At 40.4% G+C, this 15,088-nt stretch overlaps 1 protein-coding gene across 25 annotated transcripts in view; it reads left to right on the top strand.

Moving 5' to 3' along the window:
- The first annotated feature begins 252 nt into the window (after window positions 1–252).
- Window positions 253–15,088, top strand: part of LOC110525633 (fibroblast growth factor receptor 1-A) — a 47,529-nt gene continuing 32,693 nt past the window's right edge. For 13 of the 25 annotated variants that reach the window (XM_036979740.2, XM_036979746.2, XM_036979745.2 and 10 more), the window contains exon 1: window positions 253–1,138. The gene's annotated coding sequence lies outside the window, so the exon portion shown is untranslated. Of the gene's footprint in view, window positions 1,139–1,397; window positions 1,614–15,088 lie in introns of those variants that run through there. The other 12 variants (XM_036979741.2, XM_090237431.1, XM_090237435.1 and 9 more) reach the window with 5 other exon arrangements.

The raw sequence follows: 15,088 nt of genomic DNA on the forward strand, positions 1-15,088 counted from the left end.
CGTGATGAGACTCAAACACGCAACCTTCGGGTTGCTAGACGTTCGCGTTATACGCCTACCCATCCAATATTATACTAATTTGAGTGTCCCGGATTTACATTTATTATGTCAGGTCTAATTGCCAACATATTGTGTTCTATACAGTTAAGCCTTAATGCCCAGCAGCTACTGTGATAAATAGAATGGTGTGGTTGTGTGTGTGTGTGTATGTGTGCGTCTTTTATAATAAGTCTGTTCCGGGATCAATGCTGAGCATTCAAAGGAACATTAGCATACATGCAGTAATACAAATTAGGATAATTTCCTGTTAAAAAAAATAAAATAGAAATGTGTTGAGTGTGTGAGGGCAAAGAGCGCGCGTTTAGAACTACAATCCCACAATGCAAAGAGCGCGCTGAAAAACGTGGGTACAGAGGTGTTGTGGATGGCAGGGGAAGCCAGGTTTGTTCTAACCCGAGTGATGCGAATAGGCATTTGCTGCGATGGTCGGGGGGAAGGTTTCCACGAATCTGGAATCTCGTTGTCTGTATGCAGTAATTTGGCCGGGGGTGGTCGAGGGCAGCCTGAGTTGAGGGAAGTTAGATAGACATGAACGCACAATTAAAACAATTTAATATCGAGTCTTTCAGCCAGTAAAACCTCAGCAAAGGAACTTTTGGAGTCGGTTTGACTTTTTCTTCGTGAGCTAATGGATTTATGAAAACGACGAACGGATCTTCTATCGCTTCTAAAATCTCTTAGAATTGAAGTGGGAATATTGCACACATTTTCGTGCCGAAAGGTACAACTAGACTTAATCACATTTTATAGTAGCTAATGTAGTCATATCCTACATGTTTTCTTTCTACGTTTTTACCTTGTACATTTGAAGGTCTGGGATTGGGGCAGACTTCTCCCTTGAAGCTTTCTTTTGATGCTTTGCGCATTGTTTTCTTTTCTTTTGGGCAAGTTGGGTAAACGTGGGAAAAGTATAATATATTGTAAAAGTTTCCTCGTTTAATACCGCGTATTTACGGGTTAAAATAAACTACGTTGGATATTCAAGCTTTTGTAAAAGAAAAAATTAACATCAAATCTCGGAGTACAACATTTTTCTACGCTGGCAGTTTCGTCGCCTCTCGAGGGTTTTGTCAAAAAGGTAGGTTTTTTTTAAATGTGTAAATTGGAATAATTTGTATTTACATGTTCGGCACAGCGCGTGCTGTTAGAATTATTTTTAGTGAGGGAGACCTATCTAGCTAGCATTATTTAGATCAGTATCAGGTATCCATCCACATTGTGACAGATGACTCTCAGAACATTTTTGTTTGTTTAACTTCTTTTTTTTAAATAGCCTGTAACACTAGTCCCCTCCTATATGGAGTCTGGACATATGTTTCTGGTTTGGAAACAAACCATGCACCAATGATGTGACTGAGTTTTTCATTTGACACATTTTAGAAAATTGCCTGTGTATTCGGTTGAGAATTTTACGTTTGGTGATGGTTTTGTAATTTTAATTTGTCATGTGCTTAATTAGTTTGGGAGAGCATTTGGAGTAGTGGGGGGGCAATAACCATCTGGAAGCTCAGTCACCTCTTCAAACACTTGGAACATTGGGAGAGAAGATTAAAGTTGAGTATTTATTTGTTGTAATTTATTTTGTTGCTTTTCTGGTTGATCTCTTCAATTAGCCCTAACATAGGCCTACATTAGGATTTAAGTTCCCCTTCCTCAGTATGACATGAAAAATGTTACACCTTTGGTTAGAGGGTTTTATCAGTTTGCATTTTCAATGAAGAAATATTATGGCGTGGTGTCTATGCAGTGTATTTTTCTATTTTTGTAATGTTTATTTTGAAAATGTGTTTCATTCCCTTTTTGTTAAGATATATTGCCTTTACCTCCGTCACCTGTGTTCCTGGCTAATTAAAATATTCAAGTCAGTGCTTGTTTTGACATAACACGTTTGCACAAGATTTTGCTTGAGTCTGTCTTCAAAATAGCCCATAATTTGAAATTAACTTACGAAGAAAACAAAAAAAGTGTTCTTTGCATGATTTATTTACCTCAGATTGGAATTAAGTGCCCTTCTGCTTTAAAATATCTATACTTTTTAGGGTTTAGTATCACCCCCCCCCCCCCTCTCTATAGCCTATAGTAAGTACTCTTATCTTTAATCACCAACATTTCCAGTGGTAGTCAGTAGGGCCTACCCATCCTAACATTCCCAAACTTTTCAAGAGGGAGGGATCCTGATTTATACCAGCCAAATCCCTATGCCTTCTCCTTCAGATTCAGTCTTTTTAGATCGTTTTTTAGGAAAGATGCTTTAGTACTCGAGAGTTATGTGAAACAAACAAGCAAACAGGCTCCTACATTGACTTCCAAGAATGCACATGTCGAATGTTCACAAGTGTTTACAACGTGAAACAAATAAGATCAAGAGCATATTGATTGGAAGATGCTTTTTTGCTGTGAAATAATACTACTTAGAAGTATCAGTTACAGGGATTTTATTTCAGGCTGTCTGTTTCCCCAAGTAGTAAGCATACTTACTGGGAGAATAGTACATACTGTACAATGCAAACAGGTAACTGTTCTGCTTGCAGATTCATTCTTGCTTGTGGCTCTTTGTGAAAACAACTGAGATCTATCTATGTGGTGTGAGGAAAGTAGATTGCCTCATCACTTTTTATAGTGCACACCTCTGAAACTACACTGAGCAGAAATATAAATGCTTAATGTGGAGTGTTGGTCCCATGTTTCATGAACTGAAATAAAAGATCCCAGAAATATTCCATACTCACAAAAATATTATTTCTCTCATTTTGTGCACAGATTAGTTTAGCCCTGTTATTGAGCTTTTTATTTTATTTTGCTATGATAATCCACCCACCTGACAGGTGTGGCATAGCAAACGGCATGATCATTACATGGGTGCACCTCGTGATGGGGACAATAAAGGCCACTAAAATATGCAGTTTTGTCACATACAATAACGCCAGAGATGTATCAAGATTTGAAGGAGTGTGCGATTGGTTACTGCAGGAATGTCCACCAGAGCTGTTGCCAGAGAATTGAATGTTAACTTCTCTACCATAAGCCGCCTCCAACGTCAATTTAGAGAATTTGGCAGTAGGTCCAAACGGCCTCACAACCGCAAACCACATGTATGGCGTTGTGTGGGTGATCATTTTGCTGATGTCAATGCTGTGAACAGAATACCCCATGGTGTTATGGTATGGGCAGACATAAGCTACGAACAACCAACACAATTGCATTTTATCAACGGCAATTTGAATGCACAGAGATACCGTGACAAGATCCTGAGGCCCATTGTTGTACCATTAATCTGCCACCATCACCTCGTGTCTCAGCATGATAATGCACGGCCCCATGTCGCAAGATTCTGTACACAATTCCTGGAAGCTAAACCTGTCCCAGTTCTTGCATGGCCTGCAAACTCACCAGACATGCCACCAATTGACCGTGTTTGGGATGCTTTGGATCAACGTGTACGACAGCGTGTTCCAGTTCCCGCTAATATCCAGCAACTTTGCACAGCCATTGAAGAGGGGTGGGACAACATTCCACAGACCAAAATCAACAGCCTGTTCAACTCTATGCAAAGGAGATGTCGCACTGCATGAGGCAAATGGTAGTCACACCAGATACTGACTGTTTTTCTGATCCTTGCCCATACTTTATTTTTTTAAAGGTTATGTGACCAACAGATATGTGTTTCTGTATTCCCAGTCATGTGAAATCCATAAATTATGGCCTAATTTATTTATTTAAATTGACTGATTACTTTATATGAACTGTAACTCAGTAAAATATTTTAAATTGTTGCGTTTTAGTTTTGTTCAGTATAAATTAAATCATGTGTCCACCCCAAAAGCCTGCTTTGCCAATTCAGTGTTGCTAATGCTGACTTTGTATGGAAGCAGGTTTAGAATGGATAGTGTCAATGAGCCTACAAAGTTACTATCAAGTTGGTTTTAAATGAGAGGGAGAAGATGGATGGTTGAGCTAAGCGGCATTCCCTTAGGGAGTTCACCAGGAAAAAAAAGTTGTTCTGTTGAGCTGTAGGAAAGGAAGTGAGGAATTGTCCTGCCCTGTAATTTACTAGGCTTCTGGGTTGGCACAGAGTTATTGTAGCTTACTGTTTCACTGGAAAGTTGTTTCAGTGATTTAATAATAGTTTGTGGTGAAATGTGGCATTGAATAACTTAGCCTACATTGGAGAATCTTACCTGTAATTTATATGAAAAATAGACTGAAGTTATACATCTTTTGAAATGGAGATCACCTTGTTACAATACTTGATGCACATGCATAGTAACTAAACATATTTAGAAACTTGGAATAATTCAGTCCTTTTTTATTTTTATTCATTTTTACTTTACCAGGGAAGACACATTGAGACGTAGGTCTCTTTTTCAAATGTGCCCTGCACAATACAATACATACACACATATGCAGGGCACATTTTGAAAAATAGGCCTACGTCTCAATGTGTCTTCCCTGGTAAAGTAAAAATGAATGAGTGAGTAGGTGTGTCCAAACTTTTGACTGGTACTAGACATGCATGCATAGATACATGCATACAGTTGAAGTCGGAAGTTTACATACACCTTAGCCAAATACATTTAAACTCAGTTTTTCACAATTCCTGAAATTTAATCCTAGTAAAAATTCCCTGTCTTAGGTCAGTTAGGATCACCAATTTATTTTAAGAATGTGAAATGTCAGAATAATAGTAGAGTGATTTATTTAAGCTTTTATTTCTTTCATCACATTCCCAGTGGGTCAGAAGTTTACATACTCAATTAGTATTTGGTAACATTGTCTGTTTTTATTTATTTTATTTATCCTTTATTCTACCAGTTAAGTTGACTGAGAACACGTTCTCATTTGCAGCAACGACCTGGGGGAATAGTTACAGGGGAGAGGAGGGGGATGAATGAGCCAATTGTAAACTGGGGATTATTAGGTGACCGTGATGGTTTGAGGGCCAGATTGGGAATTTAGCCAGGACACCGGGGTTAACACCCCTACTCTTACGATAAGTGCCATGGGATCTTTAATGACCTCAGCGAGTCAGGACACCCGTTTAACGTCCCATCTGAAAGAGGGCACCCAACACAGGGCAGTGTCCCCAATCACTGCCATGGGGCATTGGGTCATTTTTTTTAGACCAGAGGAAAGAGTGCCTCCTACTGGCCCTCCAACACCACTTCCAGCAGCATCTGGTCTCCCATCCAGGGACTGACCAGGACCAACCCTTCTTAGCTTCAGAAGCAAGCCAGCAGTGGTATGCAGGGTGGTATGCTGCTGGCAAACCTTTCTGTAACCTTTCTGGCGCAGGTGTTCCGCTAGCGATCCACCTCAACATCCTGTGAAATTGCAGAGCGTGAAATTCAAATGATAGAAATATTTAACATTCATGAAAATACAAGTGTCATACGTCAAAATAAACTTCTTGTTAATCCATCCGCTGTGTCATATTTCAAAAAGGCTTTACGGTGAAAGCACACCATGCGATTATCTGAGGACAGCGCCCCTCATACAAAAGCATGGGAAAAAAATTCAACCAAGGCAGGTGCGCCATGAAAGTCAGAAATAGTGATATAATAAATGTCTTACCTTTGAAGCTCTTCTTCTGTTGACACTCCAAAAGGTCCCAGCTACATCACAAAAGGTCCTTTTGTTCAATGAAGTACATTATATCCCCAAAAACTCAGTTTAGGTGGTGCGCTTCATTCAATACTCCACCGGTTTCCCTCCTTCAAAATGCATACAAAATGAATCCCAAACTTTACCAATAAACTTGTTTATAATCAAACCTCCGGTACCCTAATAGGTAAATAAACGATAAAATTTAAGACGGAGAATCGTTATTGTCTTTACCGGAGATAAAAAACAAAGAACATGCTCTCATCCACGCACATGGAAACACTACAGCCAAAATGGCAGCCACTTAGAAACACTACAAATTCTAACAAATTTTTTTGTTAGGCACGCTTTTCATCCAGATTTCAAAATACTACCCCCTAGCCCGAAGAGATTAAATTGTTTAACTTGGGTCAAACATTTTGGGTAGCCTTCCACAAGTTTCCCACAATAAGTTGGGTGAATTTTGGCCCATTCCTGCTGACAGAGCGGGTGTAACTGAGTCAGGTTTGTAGGCCTTGCCCGCACACACCTTTTCAGTTCTGCCCACAAATTTTCTGATTGAGGTCAGGGCTTTGTGATGGCCAATGCCTTGACTTTGTTGTCCTTAAGCCATTTTGCCACAACTTTGGAAGTTTGCTTGGGGTCATTGTCCATTTGGAAGACCCATTTGCAACCAAGCTTTAGCTTCCTGACTAATGTCTTGAGATGTTGCTTCAATATATCCACATAATTTTCCATCCTCATGATGCCATCTATTTTGTGAAGTGCACCAGTCCCTCCTGCAGCAAAGCACCCTCACAACATGATGCTGCCACCCCTGTGCTTCATGGTTGGGATGGTGTTCTTCGGCTTGCAAGCCTCCCCCTTTTTCCTCCAAACATAACGATGGTCATTATGGCCAAACAGTTCTATTTTTGTTTCATCAGACCAGAGGACATTTCTCCAAAATGTATGATCTTTGTCCCCATGTGCAGTTGCAAACCGTAGTCTGGCTTTTTTATGGAGGTTTTGGAGCAGTGGCTTCTTCCTTGCTGAGCGGCCTTTCAGGGTATGTCAATATAGGACTCGTTTTACTCTGTATATAGATCATTTTGTACCTGTTTCCTCCAGCATCTTCACAAGGTCCTTTGCTGTTGTTCTGGGATTGATCTGCACCTAAGTACGTTCATCTCTACGAGACAGAACGCGTCTCCTTCCTGAGCGGTATGATGGCTGCGTGGTCCCATGGTGTTTATACTTGCATACTGTTGTTTGTACAGATGAACGTGTCACCTTCAGGCATTTGGAAACTGCTCCCAAGATGAATCAGACTTGTGGAGGTCCACCATTTTTTTCCCTGAGGTCTTGGCTGATTTCTTTTGATTTTCCCTGAGGTCTTGGCTGATTTCTTTTGATTTTCCCATGGTGTCAAGCAAAGAGGCACTGAGTTTGAAGGTAGGCCTTGAAATACATCCACAGGTACACTTCCAATTCAGTCAAATGATGTCAATTACCCTGTCAGAAGCCTCTAAAGCCATGACATCATTTTCTGGAATTTTCCAAGCTGTTTAAAGGCACAGTCAACTTAGTGTATGTAAACTTCTGACCCACTGGAATTGTGATACAATGAAAAATCTGTCTGTAAGCAATTGTCGGGAAAATTACTTGTCATGCACAAAGTAGATGTCCTATCCGACTTGCCAAAACTATAGTTTGTTAACAAGACATTTGTGGAGTGGTTGAAAAATGAGTTTTAATGACTCCAGCCTAAGTGTGTGTGTGTGTGTGTGTGTGTGTGTGTGTGTGTGAACCATCAAAAGTCTGGACGCCTACTCACTCATTCCAGGGTTTTTCTTTATTTTTACTTTTTCCTATAATAATAGTGAAGACATCAAAACTATGAAATAACACATATGGAGTCATGTCGTAACCAAAAGTGTTAAACAAATCAAAATATGTTTTATATTTGAGATTCTTCAAAGCCACCCTTTGCCTTGATGACAGCTTTGCACACTTGGCGTTCTTTCAACCAGCTTCATGAGGTAGTCATCTGGAATGCATTTCAATTAACAGGTGTGCCTTGTTAATTTGTGGAAACTGGTTATCGTGCGGACCACAACGGGAAAGGAATATTCAGAGTTACCTCTGCTGCAGAGGATAAGTTCATTAGAGTTAACTACACATCAGATTGCAGCCCAAATGAATGCTTCATAGAGTAACAGACAGCTCAACATCAACTGTTCAGAGGAGACTGCATGAATCAGGTATTCATGGTCAAATTGCTGCAAAGAAACCACTGCTACAGGCCACCAATAAGAAAAATATGCTTGCTTGGGCCAAGAAACACGAGCAGTGGATATTAGGCCGGTGGAAATCTGTCCTTTGGTCTGAGTGCAAATTTGAGATTTTTGGTTCCAACCACCGTGTCTTTGTGAGACGCAGAGTAGGTGAACAGGTGATCGCCGCATGTATGGATCCCCTCGTAAAGCACGGAGGAGTGGTGTGGGCGTGCTTTGCTGGTGACACTGTCAGTGATTTATTTAGGATTCAAGGCACACTTAACCAGCATGGCTACCACAGCATTCTGAAGAGATATGCCATCCCATCCGGTTTGCCCTTTCTCCCACTATCATTTGTTTTTCAACAGGACAATGACTCAACACACCTCCAGGCTGTGTAAGGGATATTTGACCAAGAAGGAGAGTGATGGACTGCTGCATCAGATGACCTGGCCTCCACAATCACCCGACCTCACCCCAATTGAGATGGTTTGGGATGAGGTGAACTGCAGGGTGAAGGAAAAGCAGCCAACAAGTGCTCAGCATATGTGGGAATTCCTTTAAGACTGCATTCCATGTGAAGCTGGTTGAGAGAATGGCAAGTGTGTAAATCGGTCATCAAGGCAAAGGGTGCAGATTTACCTAGTTAGATGGAATTTTTAAACAAATAGGGATTAATGTATAGATCTGTGGGTCTTTTAGCGAAGTCCAGCCAACCTTTTGATGCAGTGACGTGTATCAAAACTGTCACCTGTGACGAAACGAATGGCATTAAGGTAGCTTGGGTCCAGTGGTTTGAGTAGTAGCAGTTGCACTTTGATAAATAATATCACCATAATAAAGAACAGATGAAAATATTGACTGAATTATCTGCTTCCCTATTGCTTAGAGAAAGGCACAATCTGTTTCTGTAGAAATAGCCGACTTTAAATCTTAGCTTCTTAAAATCATAAACATATGAGCTGGTTTTTAACGTCAAATCCATATCAATCCAAGTACCTAAGTATTTATATGCTGGAACATGTTCAATTGGAGAACCATCTAATAAGTGAACATGTAGTTCATCTGAAACATTCTTACGAGAGTTTAAATAGCTATAAAATCTTTCTTGTAGTTCTAACACAGCCAGATCAACAGTCGGCAATGGCATACTTAATGGTGAAAAGCAGACTAAACACATCTGACTGCTGCCGACTTGTGAAAGCAGCTTAACTGGATGGAATGGGCAAACGGAGTAAGGCCCCTACATTGAACTCCCATGGAGACAAGCTTGGTGTGTCTGCTCCGTAGACTGGCTCTGGGAGGGGAGAAATGAGTGGGGTTGGACTACAGAATCTAACAGAGCTAAGGAATTGTATGCATGGATGGATACAGTAATTATGGGGCCATGCTTGGGCTTATACCCTGTCTCTCTACATGTTTAAATTCAACTTTATATTATAAAAAATATGCCATTTAGCAGACGCTTTTATCCAAAGCGACTTAGTGAAGGCAGATCTCGTCGCATTCTGATTGCTAAATTTCTCTGTCTCTCTCAAAACTCACAACTCTTATGTGACCTGCATTACACATTGATCCAGCAGCTCATCTCTGTCTCAAATGTGACTCCGTGTGGATTCAGTGTGATTGTAAGTTCAGTAGAGGCTATGTGACACGATAAGCAGGGACCCAACACCTATTGTTTGAGAGAAAATGTTTTTGTTTACTTGGATAAGTGTCTACTTACACTAAAAGTAATTGTATTCTAGCAGCCTTACGGACTCAATTCAAAAACACATTTAACAATGCTAGTGTCAACTGCCAGAGACCACATCTCTTGTGACTGTGTATTTATTTCCAAACCCTGTTGCACAACATCTATGAGATGAGGGTATTTTACGAGTCAAGCGGTGCTGCAGATGCATAATGCTTATGTCAATATCCGTAGTTGTCAGAGATGGTGAGAATAAATTAACTGAACGTCTTGTTTGTTTTGTGTGCTTTTCTCAAAAGGTACCTGAGGAGTCTAGTGGACCACAAGATTAACAGTGTTTATTAATGTCAATAATTCCTTTTTGGGAATAGTTTTTTCTGATTATATAATATTCAGAAAACATTCATTTAACTATTTGTGTGTTTTGTGCGGTATGTTTTTAGCATAGGCCTACAGTAAAAATGCAGGTTGCACTTGACAAACTTGGAAATGGGCGTTGCGTGATATTTCACACTGACGACATCATTGGTTCCCTCATCATGGAGAGTTGTGTAGTGATGAGCGCTCAGGGAACGTGGTTGGCCGTGTGCTGTGCGGACTTCCTTCTGTTTGGCAGCTGAAGTGGATTCTTGGAGCCTGACCAGGCACTGACTCACTGCTTACGGGTCTGTGCCGGAACACTAGGCCATTCTTGGAAAGTGAAATTGAATTTATTTTGACGACAGTACAAGGAACATGTTTAAGTGGAGAACACTCATGAAGACCATTCAGATTTGCCCATCATTATTGCCTGTTAGACAGCCAATCTGTTAACTCATATGGATGACCTGCCCTGGACGTTTCCCATAGATTTTTTTTGTTTGGATCTATAGATTTTGGATTACTCCTACATGCTTTTACATCAGTGAACTATGTAGACTATGTTCATACATGCATCCAATCTCATGTATATTGCTGATTTAATTCCAAAGATGCTAATGCTTGTTACTTTAGACAAAATGTATGTAGACCTCATTGTTTTCGAATAGGCGTGTTCTCAGAATCCAGCACCCTACAACAACTTGACAGGGATGAGAACAAATTGTGGTTGGAGATTGCGTTGGGGTTGGGGCCAATCCAACTGTTGGGTGATAGATCTGCGAGTGTAAAATTATTATTTTTTTTAAAATATATATTATTATGGCTTGGCTGCCTCTCTACATGGGTGTCACGTAACAGCCCTGAGTTTTTGGGTCCTTAACAAATGCCTCGGGGGATTATGGGTTGAGGGGCAAGTGTTAATCTCTTTGGCCAGATGCTGCAGGGTGTAGGGGTGAGCAGATATGCATGTGAGGGTCACCCACAGCAGTGTGCCCACTTACAACATACGTCCCCAGCTTCAATTGGCCATCAACAGCCATGGGGGAGCAAGTCTGTCACATGACCTCTGCCTGCCCAGTTATCTCTTGTATCCTCTCTTTATTCTTATTAATGGTTTCCTCCTTGTTGTATCTTTGTTGCCATGATGACTTTGTAGCACCCACATTGTTGCCTTTTTTTAGAACAAGCTTATTTAAAGTTACTGCTTGTAAAGAAATGTGTTTTAGCTACTCTTTGCATATAAATACTTAAACAACTTTCTTTAGAACTAGGGAATACAATTTCACTTGTTTATTCAGGTATTCCAAAACAATCTGATGCATGCTTTGTATTATCTTAACACACAGGGACTATCTGCACATGCAAAAAATGCAAACACCAACCTTAATTCAAAAACCTACTTTTTTATCAAACAACAATGGAAAATCTCTTGTACTTGTTACACTGAACAAAAATATAAACGCAACATGTAAAGTGTTTGTCCCATGTTTCGGGGGCTGAAGTGAAAGATCCCAGAAGATGTTCATATACACAAAGCTTATTTCTCTCAAATTTTGTGCACAAATTTGTTTACATTCCAATAAGTGAGCGTTTCTCATTTGCCAAGATAATCCATCCACCTGACAGGTGGGGCATATCAAGAAGCTGATTTAAACAGCATGATAATTGCTAGTGATGCACCGAGATTACATTTTTGTCTGATTCTGATATTTTCCTCGCTCAACAAAACTATACCGATATTTAAAATGTTAGTGACCTTGTTAAAAATTCTAGTACAGTTAAATAGTTAGACCGCTGCGTCCATGTGTGTGCGTTAAGACGCTGCATCTCAATGCAAGAGGTGTCACTACAGTCCCTGGTTCGAATCCAGGCTGTATCACACCCTATGGGACTCCCATGATTGGGAGTCCCATAGGGCGGCGCACAATTGGCCCAGCGTCGACCGGGGTAGGCCGTCATTGTAAATAAGAATTTGTTCTTAACTGACTTGCCTAGTTAAATAAAGGTTACACACACCACACTGACAAAAGTTATTTTGTTGGCATTTACGTATGTCCCCATTACCAGAAATGGTATGCTGGTAAAGTTGTCTCGCGCACCTGCAGTGCTGGTCATAAAAAAATGCTAGCTAGCTCATGGACGCAAACAATGTTCTTCCCCCAAACATAGCAAAACGACATCTGTTTCAGTAGCTATAGTTAGCTAGCTAACTTTATAGCTAGGTGTCATCTAAAATAACCCTTTGATTTAATGGTGGTCGGCCTCATCTATGTGAAGCTAGCCACAATAGTAGACTTTGCAGTTAGCCTTAAAAATAAAAGTGTCATTGACAGTGATGCAAATGAATACAAATACTAGAATTATGCCATAATTGAATAGATCATGCTAAACGAGGTTGGAATGTTATATAAAATGAGGACAATTTTGTTAGTTTGACAATCTGAAATCACACTGGATGTATTATTCTTTAGAATTTGCATTGATGGCATACTTATTTCACTGTACAGCGTTACCTATGGATTGTGGATCAATGACATGGGGTATCGGTCTACTCAGTGACACCCAGAGAACATTAGTGTCGTAGCTCTTATTGCGGGACTCTGAAACAACTGTGAACTGAGCCACATTTATTGTCAATCAATGTGTATTGAACACTTTTCCCAAGGGAAAACAATACTGCGTGGATGTTTTGGAGTCTAACTCTGAGGAGGACGTTGGGAAAAAATATCTTGGGTTACCCCATTTTAATTGATCCCCAATCGTGAAAGCTGTACAGTGCAATATGAATGTCAATACACACAATAGGCTGACTGGGGAGGTGATTTCACACAGTCACAATCCTGCGATAAGAGCTACAACGCTAATATTTGCATAAACTCTTCAGTTGTGTTCTGTGGGTGTCACCGAGTAGACCAGTGGTTACCAACCTTTTCTGAGTCAAGAACTTTTGCAGTCAAAAAGCAAGCTGAGATCTACTGCTCAGATTTATTATTTTTTTTACATTAACCTCACACAAACAGTTTTGTAGATATGAGGTTTGGGCAGTAGGCCTAATACATTATCACCGCATATTAGATATATGATTGGCCTGCCAATATTGTTAATCAGACCATATTATTATATTTCAAAACTCGAGCTTTGATAACAAATTAGATCAGTTGGTTTAGCACTTGTGAGGCACTGTGGAGCATGAATTTAAATAATATCCGTTTTAATTATACTGGACTGATAGTACCTGCATCTGATGGTCAACGAGGTCAAATCACGACATCAGTGATCTTCAGGTCGAAAAGTCGGAGCGCTAGAAAGATGCCCAAGTTTCCGAGTTGGATGACCGTTAAACAATTTTTTTCCCTACCGCCTCTCACGATCCCTGCTCTCTCCTTCCTTTCCTCCGATGAGACTGACCAGAGAGAGGTGACACCGTCTTCCACCTGATGGCGCAACTCAAGTCGCACCGCATCTGCATCATGCACAAATTCATGTTGTTCCTATGACCAGAGAAAGTTAAATATTCCTTAATATTAAAATTGACACAAGCTAATAATAATTAAACGTAGGGCTTTCGATACTTGGCTACTCATTCATTGCAGCTGCAGCCCGAGCGGAAGTACAGAGAAGCGTGTTTTGTAATAGTGTTGAATATAAACAGTGACAGTGCTGATTATAAACTTAAACATGAACTCACTCATATAAACAACAGCTCTTTGCTGTATTCGTTGAGTCTTTCTATGGTCATGGTTTTAAAAGTTATTCAATCTTACGTAGACTAGTAGCCTATTAAACTTGGCTTTGGCCAGGATCATGTAAGCTCTGTAGCCACAGTGATTTGAGCTATCCGATTGGGCAGCGCAGTAGTTGCACTCGATTTAGTCACAGATTTGCCAGTCTGCCGGGTAGGCGGAGTTTCTCTCATGGGAACACTTTGCTTACCTGGTGCACAGAACTTTTGAATCAAGTGCACCTACCGGCAACCGCCCAACATTTTTTTTAAAAGGAATGCAAGCCTTTATCGTTCATTGGCTTTTCTACAGAAATATTTGGTGATTGACTAGGAATGCCTTGAAGATCGACCAGTCGATCTTGATCAACTGGTTGGCGATCACTGGAGTAGACTGATACCCCATTTCATTGCTTCACATTCCAACCTTGTTTAACATTATCTAGTCTAAATATGGCATGATTCCACCAATTGTAACCTTCTACATCACTTTCAAAGAGGTACTTTTATGTTGAAGGAAAACCGCAAATTCCACTCTTGTGCCTAATCCTTATTGTGGCTAGCTTCGGTCCGGTCGAGCCTCTCTAGCCAGATGAAGCTAGCTGGCTGCTTACAAAGTTAGTTTTGGTCAACAGGGTTAAGTAGCTGGCTAGCTATTTATTTTCATGAACTGAAGTTCAATTTCAATAGGCGAACAAGTGGCTACCTAGCGAATACTTACTCACAAGGATTCCTAAATCGTTGCTAAGAATAATGAAAATGACTGCAGTTTCTACTGGTCATTGTTTTCAGGCTGGTTGTATTAGTGCTAGCTTGGCACAAAGCTAAAGCTAGCTACCCCAGAAGTTGCGGTCGAACAAATAATTATTTATTACCAACGCGGTATTGTAAACATCGTTCGTGGCCGATTGTCTGCTGACTTTTTCGTACAGCTTTGACAGTGCTACTGATAGTAGTGGTGGCACTTGGCTTGCACGTGCAAATTCAGAACACACATTATATAATAGAACTGTGTTATTTGACGTGTCAAATTTAAAAGCTTATTTAACGCGTTTCTTTTTTTTTGACACGCAAAGACCCAAAAGGTGTTCCATAGTATGCAGTGATGATATCACTGTGACTCTGGTAGGGCAACATCTGAAAAATAGCGCACTTGATAGTGTGTACCGGTGCTCGACCAATCGTGAAAGCCAACATCACCCCCGACAGAGAACGGTTGATTGTCAAGGGCAAGGAATTCCATTATCTTGGCGTTAATGGATTTCGCCTTTGAGTTGCCTCTCTGAAATGTTCTTAATCTTTCAAATGACTGCTCGACTTGTGGACGACTCGATGCACACAGCAGACATTGTGGGCTAGGTTAGGAATGCTGTGTTGCACGTGTAGGGCAAAATT

Source organism: Oncorhynchus mykiss, chromosome 6 (genome assembly GCF_057628025.1).
Source record: "Oncorhynchus mykiss isolate SJ-2025 chromosome 6, ASM5762802v1, whole genome shotgun sequence".
Lineage (NCBI taxonomy): Eukaryota > Metazoa > Chordata > Actinopteri > Salmoniformes > Salmonidae > Oncorhynchus > Oncorhynchus mykiss.